The sequence below is a fragment of the Leptosomus discolor genome, chromosome 2 (assembly GCF_034619465.1).
Source record: "Leptosomus discolor isolate bLepDis1 chromosome 2, bLepDis1.hap2, whole genome shotgun sequence".
Taxonomy (NCBI): Eukaryota; Metazoa; Chordata; class Aves; order Leptosomiformes; family Leptosomidae; genus Leptosomus; species Leptosomus discolor.
Genome location: NC_141392.1, coordinates 65,695,660 through 65,707,936, shown reverse-complemented (window position 1 = coordinate 65,707,936; position 12,277 = coordinate 65,695,660).

The window sequence follows — 12,277 nt, the reverse complement described above, 5'->3', positions numbered from 1 at the left end:
TCAATATTCTACTTTATAGATAATTAGCACATACAGTTCTGGGAAATAACTATGTCCTTGGTGACTGTTGAAATGTAAATAATAACACCTCTCATTCCACTTGTCCTTGAGGCATGAATTACATTCTGAGCTTTGGGTCTTGTAAAATAGTGCAGCGTTATGGTTCAAGAAGCTATACTGAGATTAGTAAGACTGGTAACTGAAACTGCCCCGGCATGGACAAGACGCCTGGCTAAAGGAGTTCTGTTAGCTGGGAAGCCTTGGTATGTTGCTGCCCTCTGGTGTCTCTAACGCTGAAGGAGAATTTGATGCACAATTTGCATGTGGTATATGTGTGCTCAGAATGAGCAGGTGTAACATCAAGTCATCTGCAGATCAAAGAAACTAATTCAGAAATATCTCTGAGCTCCCAGAAATAATTATCTTGCTTCAAATTAAACTTATATTTGATGAAAAAAAAGCTTGCTTTCTTGAAGCAAAGAGGTCTTTCTCAATTTGATGCATGATTGTCAGCTGAGGCTTTGAAATCCCATTTCTGTTAAGAAAAGGTAATTTTGCACTGAGGTTGTTGCCTTAGACTGGTAAGATCATCTTCTCTAATGGCACATCTCATCACTACAGTAAATGCCCACAGGCCATTCAGTTACCTGTTGGCAGCAAATGACCAGATCTCGCTGCATTTGTAGCTGTTCTTAGCGCTACATCGTCCAAATTCCAGCTCACGTAAGTTACCATCTTGAACGCAGGCACTGCCAGATGCAAATTCTGAAGAAGCATGTAACAAGTTTTCATGAAAGCTTTTAGGTTACACAAACGGCTGCTACAGGCACTCAGGAGTGTAGGAGCTCCCTCCTTTTCCAGTACTACACATGCTATCATCTTTGTAATTCTCCCACTCTCTCTAAAGCTGATGAGCCAAAATTGGCTCTGTTTATATATAAAGTTTGGCATAGTCAATGACATGTTTGTGTTCTTCTCGTTTAAAAAGAAGAAAATGTGTCAACGCACAAGTATGTTAGAAGAATGAAGAGCCTGTGACTGAGCAGAGAGGCATTTTACCTTACAGCTTGGCCAGGGGATATTGGAGACTGGGTTCAAAGCCTGCTGAAGTCAGTGTAAGCTTTTCCATTAACTTCAGTTTGAGTAGGCTGAAGTCCTGGGACCAATTTTATTTTAACCAAATGTATTTTCTTGATCTTCTGTTACAAGCATGATTTTTTTTTCCCTAAAGTAGTTTCACTGTGTGAAATTTAAATGTGTTGTAGCAACCTCACATCATGATATGACTGTGACAGCATTATTCAGTGTAACTGCTTTGTAACGTTGCCTGTGACCAATAAAAACATCAGAAGTAGCATGCTCTGCTCATGATGCTTTCTGTACCAAATTCTACTGGCTAGTTAAACACTGGTGCACTATTTCATGTTGGTTTTGGGGGTTGGGAGGGGGTTGCCTGAATCCCTGCTCTTTGGGTTGAAGATAACTTCTCCTCCAACTGGAATCTTGATGTTATGATCATAATTGGAAGGGGAAGGTAGGAAGACAGATGGACAAGATGATGTTATTAATTTTATTTAATTTTTTTTTTTTTAGAACTGGTACTGCTTCTTGAATGCAAATGACAGAAGCAATGCCAGTTCATGCCCTAGCCTAGCTCCTGGGTAAAGATGGAAGAGGATAAGTTTCAAGCAGCTGACTGCTGCTTTGACCTAGTGAGGATTTTGGAAGGGAGAGCAGCTGTGAAAGCTGTTATGATTATCAAGGGAAGGTAGTGGCTAAGAGGGGTTTGAGTTGTGGCTTTGCCAGAAATTGACAAGTTACCTTGACATGGAAGAGAGCTATCCTGATTTAATCTTAGCAGAAATAGTTTTGCTTCATTTTACTTCTTCGTCTTTGCTTCTTAGGAACACTTGTAATGGTGGTGTCAGAACATTGTGAATAAATGCTGCTGCCAGTCATGGTATCGAGTGGCTGGCAGTACCCCAGGATGACAGGTACTGGCTTGTGTTTCTGAAGCCCTATGGGCCCCAAGGAGTATGCTACAGCCACCATCAAACTCCTAATTCTGCAAAAAACCTACAGCTTTGTCTATCTGGATGTAAAATATTTTCAGTTTCAGCTGATGTATGGTATCAGAGCACCACTGAGCGTTCTCGGTAGGTGAAGCTGGAAGGTGTCATAGTACTACTGTTGTGACATTACTGTCGGCACTGTCCAATGTCACTGCTGCTTAACGTCAGCTGCTGTGTAGCCTGGCTGCCTTGCAGGCAAAAGAGGCAGTGGCAGGGCAGAGTAAAGGTCATCGGTCTGGATGTGCCTGGCGGCATCGTATGTCACCAGGCCTTCTCAGGGAAGGCACCAGCAGATGCTGAGGGCTGCAGTTGGTGCCCACCGATACAGGGGCGGTGCTGACCAGTCTCCATCTCCAAAGCAGTGATCTTTGCTTAGGGCAAGTAAAGGATGGCTGAGGGAGGGCGTTGTAGGAGCCTTCGCAGACATTAAAGATTGTTCCAGGGTAGGCAGAGCTAATTTAGTCCTTGTGTCTGTTACGCTCAGGAAGAAAGGCATGAAGTTGCAACAGGGGACATTTGGTTTAGGCATGGGCTGTCTAACTGTGGGAGGAGTTAAGCAGTGGGGTGGGCTGGTTACTTAAGGAATGAAATGGGTTGTGGAATGATTTGGGGCAGGCAAGACTTAACATACCTGAGAAGCTGATGGCTCTGGGATGGTGAGGCAGGAATGAGCAGTGGGGCAGAGGACATCTCAGGGTGGTTCTGCTGATGAAAAAATGTACATGGAGTTGTGCCTTCAGAGGTATTCGGGTGGTACAGACTTAAATCACCAGCTGCTCCCATCAGTAACCACAAGGTAATTTGCTTGACTGATGTGTTACAGGTTTCTTGCTCTTATTTACATCAGGAACCACTGCGTTTTAAAAATAATGAAGCAATATCTAACTGCCTGTATTTGAGACTTGCCGGTTCTGAACAATCTGTTCTTGACGCATCCAGCAGCCACTAAACCACGGTGCCCAGCCCAGTGCACAACAGCCGTCCGCCAACAGCACCTGCCAGAAGCTGCCCTGTCTCAACCAGCGAGTGGGTGGCCTGGACCTCTTCTTAGTCTAAGGAGATTCAAAGTACAAAATTATCCCTTTAAATACAAGGTTATAGACCAGGCTCAGCAAGCTGGGAGGAGCTACCCCTCTGCTGCATGGGAGGGCACTCACTTTTCCAGGAAAAGGAAATCATGGGGACTAGAAGGCAAAAAGGAATATAAAGGAAAGCCTAAATCTGTGGCTCTGTGGTTAGGGCACTCAGCTGGGAGGAAAGATCTCGTTTCTGACCTCCCTTCTTCCAAGATCTGCTGCAAAGCTCAAGCCTGTTGCTGAGGAGGCACCTGTGCCAGGACGAGCTGCCCATTGTACCACTCCGGAGCGTGTGCTCAGGGGTGACAGCACTGTGAGGGACCTCTCCTGCTGTAAGGTCGCAGGGCCGCTGCTGTAATGTTCTGTGCCCACAGCGGCACCACTAATGAGGCCAGGAAACCATCCCAGGGCTCATGACAAGGGCTATACTCGGCTCTTTCACTGCTGTGCTGTGGTGTGCTTGTTTCACCCTTCCGAGGAGTTCAGGGACAGACTTAGTGTCAGCCCAGCAACTTACCAAAGCAGAAGTTTCCAAATATTTTTGTTCAGGTACCACCACTGCCAGTGGCAGCAGCAGCAGCACTGTCTCCTGCTTATCCTTGTACACCCTGTGGCAATGTCCGGGAGGTGTTGGAGCACCACACTGAGGTGCCTTGTGTACCATGAGTGGTACGTCTACCATAGTTTGGGAACCTCTATATTACAGGAAACCACTCCAGGTTTGGCATCCTGTGACTCAGACTCCCTTGGAAAGGAGTAGAGTCCCTCAGTGAGCCACTGTGAGTCACAACACCAGCCTCGAACCTCAGGAAACGCTGCTAAGGAGACCACGGACAAACTTGCAATAATTACGGAAGCCTGGCAACAGATTTTAGAAGATGCTGTTGCAAATTATCATATTCTTCCTCAGCCGCAACATGTGTTAAATTTGTGTTGTCCTTTATTGCATGTTTAGACCTTTCTATTTTCAGTTTCTCTGGTGAAATATATACAGTGGGAAGGAAAAATTTTCAGTCACCCCAAAGCTGCCGGCTGATCTCCCCCGATGAGAAGACAGAGGAAGTGCCCTTTGGTCATGTCCATAAGGCACATATGCATGGCTGAAAGTCAGTCTAGGTGATATGTGACTCTGTGCTCGCATCGCTCTGGCAAAACTGCGCTTCAGCACCAGCTTCCATCTGGTCTTGATAGGGAATTTGTTTATGTCTCTTCATACCACTCTGTGCTGGAGGCCTTGCCTTTGCCATCCTGAATCTATACTGGAGCTCTGAATTTCTAGGTGGCAGAAAGTGCACTGCTTGAGGACGATGAATTTGCTTTTAACTCTTGTACCCACTGCCTGCATAAGATGGCACAATCCACTACAGCACTGTAACAGAGTATAAAACTGTACCTAGCCTCTTTACACTGGAGAAAAGAATGACGTACACTTGGTTCTGCTGTTCAAAATAAATTGTTTAGGAAGGTGCAAAGTTTGATAGTCCTGTATTGATATGTTTTAAACAAATAGTGAATGCAGTTACATTTGCTGATGATACCTGGCCCTCTTCTGGTCTGATCTGAGATAACTGGGAAAAGATCTGTTTTGCTCAGGGGAAAGGATTTCTAAGGAAATACGGCCCCAGGACAACAGAAATCCAGGCAAACCACCTGGAAAAGAACGGGCTTTCATAGGCTTTTAATGAAATACTTCACATTCTTATAATTAGCTAACATTCCTACTACAATTTTTAATTTAATTCTGGAGAGGAAGTTTGTGCTATGACTTCCAATGACTGAGGAAGGTTTTTTTTTTTTCATATAAATTAATTGTATATCCTGTGTATCAGACATGCCAGCAAAACTAATTACACTGCAGATGTTAACACTTCTCTTTCCTTGTGCAAATGAGCTAAAATCACATAAAATGTGCCTCACTAACTCCCTCAGTTGGCTTCAACAGAGCAGAAATGCAGCATGACTGTTCTTGGGATATCTTGCAGAAATTGATGTCATATTGGAGCTTACACAATATAAAACAGGTTGTCCGTAGCTTTCTGCAAAAAAGGAAAAACAAAACCAGCAAAAGCATGAACCCAGGTCCCTTGGTCCCATATACTGCAAGATCAGAACACATTGCAAATAAAATACCCTGATTCAAATGGGAGAGATGTGCTGTTATGACAATGAGCATTTGTGACTTCAGAGGAAAGTCAACTAATGGATTGGGTGGTAAAGACTGTATTTTGATAAAGTCAACAAATTTGGCTGCAGATCTCAAGTTCCAGAGGACAGGATTTGGACTGATACACTCTTCACATTGAGGAGTTTTATCTTGATTGGACACTTCTCAGTGTGTATAAAGGGCAAAGCAAACAACCTTGGGAAGATCAGACAACACATTGAGGAAGAAGGCACCAACTGTTCGACATGGTATGTTTAGAGAGGTTCTCCTCGCCCTCTACTCTGCCCTGGGGAGACCACATCTGGAATGTCGTGTCCAGTTCTGGGCCCCTCAGTTCAAGAAGGACAGGGAACTGCTTAAAAGAGTCCAGCCCAGAGCCACAAAGGTGATGAAGGAGGTGGAACATCTCCCTTATGATGAAAGGCAGAGGGAGCTGGGTCTCTTTAGCTTGGAGGAGACTGAGGGGTCTCCTCATTAATGTTTATAAATACGTAAAGGGTGAGTGTCAGGAGGATGGAGCCGGGCTCTTCTCGGTGATGGCCAATGACAGGACAAGGTGGTCCTGCTCTGGCGGGGGGTTGGACGAGATGATCTTTCAAGGTCCCTTCTAACCCCTAATGTTCTGTGTGATTCTGCGTGTGTATGTGATACCAACTAGCTGGCTCTATGTCCTTATCAGGAGTATCTGTTAAAATGACTTGCAGGCTTCATAGTTTTGTTGTCTGAGGGCATAGATAGCTGTAGCTCTGAGAAAACTGTTGGTGACAGCCATTCAGATTCAGCATCTGATGAAAGTTGTGTTCAACACACAGCTTCTTGACATGTAGCTCCTTGAATACAGAAAGTGTAGAGATTCCTGCAACATCCAGAATAAATACTTTGCAAAGCAATGACAATTTGTCCAAGTGTCATCCATGCCAAAACAAAGGATATGAAAGATGGATGTTTTTGGCATCAAAGACAAGATGGTCAATCCGAAGTATTACAAGAAAAAGACCTACCTACAAGAAAATGGCATGTGGAGCTTAATATTGGAGTCCCCAAGTATCACTGAGTTGTAGATGTTTCAGCAAGACAGTAACTGTTCCATTACTGAAAGGGCATCAAAACAGGGGCAGTGCTTTGGGAATTGGAGGAAATTAATCTATTAGTTGAGAACAATCACATGACTTTCTTAAAAAGAAAAAGCAGTTAACCAGCTGTTTTAGCCCGAAAGACTTGGACAAATGTGTAAAAAGGAAGTATTTTCCACTACTAAAAAGAAGATAGATTTGGGGACTTGGTAGATGGCAAACACCTTCCTAAAGCCCCATCGTTGAAAACAGAACATACATTGAATTGAGCCTTCTCTTTGGAAGATGGTTTTCTCAGACACATAATATAATACGACAGAATTTGATGGTATAAGAGATGGCACTTTATGTAGGTGATGGTTTTGTTGGGGTGTGTGGCTGGTAAGAATTTCAAAGCCCTCTGAAAACAGGACAGCTCTGCTAAGTCTGAATCACAGCACAAAATACTTACTAGGGGAATACAGTGCTCAGGAGAGAAGCTAACCTGAATGTGTTCTTAGACCTGCTTGGCTGAGCCACCACCTTTAACAGGAAAACAAGGGGGTAGAGGGATTTCTGTGTAAAGCAAACCATGTAAGGAAATGTTTGCCTCATCTGGACTCTCAAACCAGCAACTTGAGAGCACCTCTTGTGTAGTAGTTATGGGATATAACTCTTGGGAGAGATTTAGAAGCCGAAGAATTTGGGCAGTTAGGACTGGGCTGATGGTGAGCACAACGCTGGGCTGTCCACACGCCTTTCCAAGAAGAAGGCTGGCACTAGGAGAGTGGAGTGTTTTTTCTGACCCCTGCCTGACCCAGTGGTACTGATATCTCAAGGCCTCTGGGTCCTGCACCAGGTCTGAGGCTTACTGAGCATTCCAGCCAGGTTAGCTAAGAAGTCGGTGGCAAAGGTCTGAAGTTCTGGGAAGTCCCCTTGTTAAAAGTTGTTCACCTGAGAAAGGCAATGTGAGGAAACATTTCTCTAAAAGCCTCTTTTCTTTGCTTATGTAGAACATGAGGTGCACAGTGATTTTAAAGAGCAAAGTATTGAAAGCAAATATCAGGCGAATCTCTGGTTCTGAGTGACTAAGAACACCCAGTCCTTCAGTATTACTATTGAATAAAGGTGTCATTCAAACCAGTTTTTATAAAAAAAATCTTCAGAAGTGTTTGTTTGTTTGGAAGTATATGCACCTAACAAACACTTGACATTTCTTACCACTTTTTTGAGTCTAAGTAATGTAGGTGTCCATGTACCAGGCTCTGCTCCGCACTTTGGCTGGGGGGGGCTGTAGCTGCAGCAGGGAGGATCGAGAGGAGGAGGCACAGCAGCCCTCTTGCCCATTGTTATGTCCAAATGCATTTCAAAGAACTGAGTCTCAAGTAAAGAGCTGGATCAGAGGTTTTTTTACAGTAGGCTTGGGTTAGACCCAGAGCATCAGACCCAAAGTCCTATTCATCAGGCCAAGCCTACACGAAATGGACGCGACTCATTGTCTATGCATGTTGAAGAAGTCAGGAGGGAAATGAGTTTCCCTTTCAACAATTTAACTCAAAGGTTTATTGTAACGTAATTAGTCAACTGGAAAAAGAGGTGCAATTATATAAGATAATTTCATGGATTTCTGACAGATCCCCAACGCCTACGTGTGACTCTGTACCCACCTAAGGAGGAGAAGCAAGACTTGCTCATCCTAAAACTTGGACCTCATAGGGCTGATTAATTTTTAAGAGGCATGCAAGATAAAAAGCAAGACATTTAAAATACACCCTTTTTTATTACTACCTTTAATAAATAAACCTCTCTTATCTTTCGGATGATTTTTCTGCTAATGACAATTTTCACCTGCTAGTGACAATTGTGATATATTGTGATGTTGTGTCAACAGGCTGAGTGCTGTTGGGAAGTCAGAGGAGGGTCTGCAAGGGGGTCCTGTTCTGCTGTCCATTCAAAGCATGGCAGCAGCCCAAAGCAGGAGAGGAAGGGGATCAGTGAGATCTCATCCTGTGACTTGCAGCTCGTTCCAGAGGAATCTTAACAGCACACTTGAGTGTTTTATTTTCTGCATCTTTAATATAGGTAACAATGACATGGAGATTGTATAACTGTATGTCTAAGTAATGCATAGTGCTCAGACCTGTGTAGATAGTACTTTAATATTTTATGAGAAAATGGGAAAGATTTCCTATATTCCAAACAAGTCTACGCTTAGCTCACACCATCCTTCTTAACAAAACAGCATAAACTGTTTCAAGTGAGAAATTAAATACCAGGCACCAAAAAGAGCATAATGAACTTGTTTATCTTCATTTATACAGAGGCAAAGCTCATCCCTGGAGCACAAGGCAGCTGCAGCTGCAGGCCAGCCACACGGTGTCAGTGTGATGCAGAAAAAGAGCTCGGTCTCCTCCCTGGGACCCGGCTCAGAGCCTGGCCGCCCCCAGCAGCAGAGCCGGATGCCCACTGGGACCCCACCGGGCCTGGGTAGTTCCCAGCATAGGATGTACTTGCTCTTTCAGGAGTTGTTAGTCTAATACTGGTTCAGGTGATGTGCTAGCGAGGTTAAATAATAGAGTATATTGCTGTACTTCCTGCATCATCAATTAGCAGCATCATACAACACAAATTACATGCTTCAAATTTGCCTCATTATAAAAGCAATTTTTATCTAAACGCACTCTTGAAATAAAGGGACAGACTGGCTTTTTCCTTCTCCTTGTTTCAGAAAGGCAGCCAGACAAAATGCAGGTGCCAGTGCACAATCCTTTATTTTCTGACTGAAGGACAGGCTCTTTCAGTGCAATCCTACTAGCCCACAGGTTGTCCTGGTGTGGATATACAGACCACAAACAAATTCAAAGACTGGTTTAATGAACTCTAATAAATAATCTTAGAGATCTTAGACAAAATTGTTAACTGTTTGGAACAAGAACCTGTTGTGTCTCACAATCAGCAGTCACCATACAGTACAAGGAGATTTTTATCAGCCAGCATTATGGTTGCTTGTTCGGCTGTGATTTTTGTTGAGAGGGCCATCATAGATGTCCGTGTGAGGTTGCTAGCAAATATACATGCTGTTTCTAAGTTGTTCTGTGATAAGATCTGTGGAGGATGCCATGCCAAAGAAGCCAAAGAAAACATTACATAAGTAATCTCTAATTTGCTTTTTAACTGTATGACTTGAAAGCACTTTTAAGGATAGAAGAGTCTTGCTTGATTTCTGCATGTAGAAAGTCTATGAATTCTTCATATAGAAAACAAGTTTTTACCCAAAGAGCCCTTGCACTCTGAAGGCTGGCTGTGCTTCCAAGCTTTGCCGTGCTCATTATATACTTGCAGAAGCCAGAACAGCCAGAGCTAAAAATCCCAGTTGTATATGGTTTTCCAAAGGGTACGATGAGCATACTCACATTTGTAGAGCGGAACACGGCATAAGATGACACATTTATATTATAACTGCATCCTTGAGAGAATAATGACATAATACAGAAAGCTACAATGGAGATGTGTGCGTGCATGTGCATAAGGTTAGACTTTACAGGATATCCTCACGCTAGCTGTATCTGATGTTGACTAGTTCTGAGTCAGGTACTCTGGCTGTTGGGTGAAGGTGGGTAACATTGCCAATTCTTCTCTAACAGCATTTTGTTGGGTATCTAATCAAACACCTGTAAAATAAAATGGCACTTCTACAGCGCTGTTTATTGCTGCTATGGAACATAAGGATGAGCAGCAATGCTGAGCCTCTAACACAGCAAGCAAAGCTAAATGTTGCCTTCCCTTGCAATGCTGATCCCAGGTGGCTTCTCGTAGGCATTAGCAATGCTGGGATCTGTTCGGGATCACTGGCTGGGGCATGTTCTGATCTATGTAGTACTTTCCAAAGTGGATACTTAGCGGCTATGGAGCTGTGGCTGGAAGGATCAATTGCAGGAAAGAAACATTTCATTTCTATGCCATCTTATAAAAATCTTTGGAGTCACCACCGGAAGAAAAACCTTGGTTGAGCAGATTCCCCGAGATGGGCAACTACAGCTACGATGCTGATGGGAAAACCCATTGAGAGACATTCGTGGCAGTTCCCAAGATAAGATGAGCTGGCCTTCTTCATTAACTCCTACCACGTTAGATTTCAGAAGCTTGATCAACTTATTAACCTTGGAATTTTGACCTCAGAACAAGCCCAGAATGAGAACAATATGTATAAATGGAAAAGGCCAAATGTGACTTTTTATGTATTTCTGTTGCTGTGCATGTTTGCTCTCTTGCATACATGGTGTTCTTGAGAATTAAGTTAAAACAAATACTCTTTTCCACTGAGATCAATAAACTCCAACACTGACCTTCCTCAGGGTGGCAGAAATTGGAAATTTGTGAAAATAAGTATTTTCTCAGCAAGATCATGTACTTTTACTCCCTGGCTTTACAGCGTGTAGGGGTCCTCAACTATTCTCATGCTTTTCACCAAATGTGCATTTCTTTCGTGCTCTTGATTCACAGATAAGAAGGTGCTAATTTTGCACAGTATTATCTTTCTGTCTTGCTCTTGTTGGTTGTGAAGCTGAACCCCAGAGGGATGGTCGTCTGTTTAGCTGATCTGTTTTCTGTTGTTTTACCAGTCCTCTCCTCCTGCCAGGCTTCCACCCGGGGCTGGAGCTGTGTGAGAGCAGAGCACGGTTACAGGCGAATGGCTCAGTGCATGTCGTGTAACCAAAGCCTGAGAGTTAGAGCAAAGTAAGTTCCTTCAGAACATGGTGTTGTGTGAAATCACAAAGTCCATGATGAGATGATCTCTCATCAGAAGACATCAAATATCTTCTTTGGTTAAGAATAAAGACTTGTTTTTAATTGCATGATATAAGAAATATGTAATTAAGAAAGCAAAATTAACACCATAGCATACCACAGGGTTTTAAGATTATAACTAATATCTTCCCAGGTGTTACATTGGCTAAAGCTTGAAGAGCATTTCAGATCTGTTTTGAATCCTTGTCCATCACGTTCATTTACCAGATACACTGGCTTAACACTTCGCAAGTAGGTTGTACTTTTAGATGTCCACAGAACACTTTCTTGTGCAACTTGTGCTCCTGCAAGTGCTTATTGCCAGGCATATGCCACAGGAGCCAGCCTGTGTCCTCCTGGGAGCCCTCCCAGGCACGCAGCCCTGCGCAATTCCTCTAACTCCATACAGCCTCGGGACTTCTGGCCACAGGTGGTCTAAACCTGTGGGACTGCAGTTGTGTCAATTAGCTAGGCTGACCTAAGTCCTGAAAACTGACTGAGAGGCTGGTTCTTAGCATTTAACTCAGGAGCAGGAAAACATATTTCATAGCTGCTGAAAGCTGTTAAATACCTGCTTTTAATAGGACTAATTTAAAACAACAAACTTTTATTTGGATTGTGCATTTCTTTCAGTGGCCCAATTAACGGGGCTGAGTAATGAATGGAGGCACCACTGGATTGTGTTTATACTGCACTACCCTGTAAGCAACCTTTTGGTGCTGCTCACAAGGCTGTAAAGTGCTTTGTTCCTCACCGCATAAACACTATTATACTACTGTTCGGGTTGGATTTACTTACCATTAAGCAAACATAAATACTTGTGCATTTGGCACTGCCCCAATAACAGACAGGAGCTGAGGAATGCTGCCACAATACACAGTCAGAGGTTTCTGGGGGGACTCTCCGCAATTGTCCTGTAATCGCTGCTGTGGGGCTGTGGGCTCAGGCTGGCACAGAGGAGAGCTGAAACGGCCGGGGCTGGCAGCAATGACTGCAAGCAGCTGTTCTCTGATACAGGAGCACCGCTGGGTCGTGCGGTGGAGATGGGACCTTAGTCATGCTTCTAAGCTCTGTTCAAACGCTAAATGTGTTGAAGGCTTTAGTACAGTTTGGGAACAGGTTCCT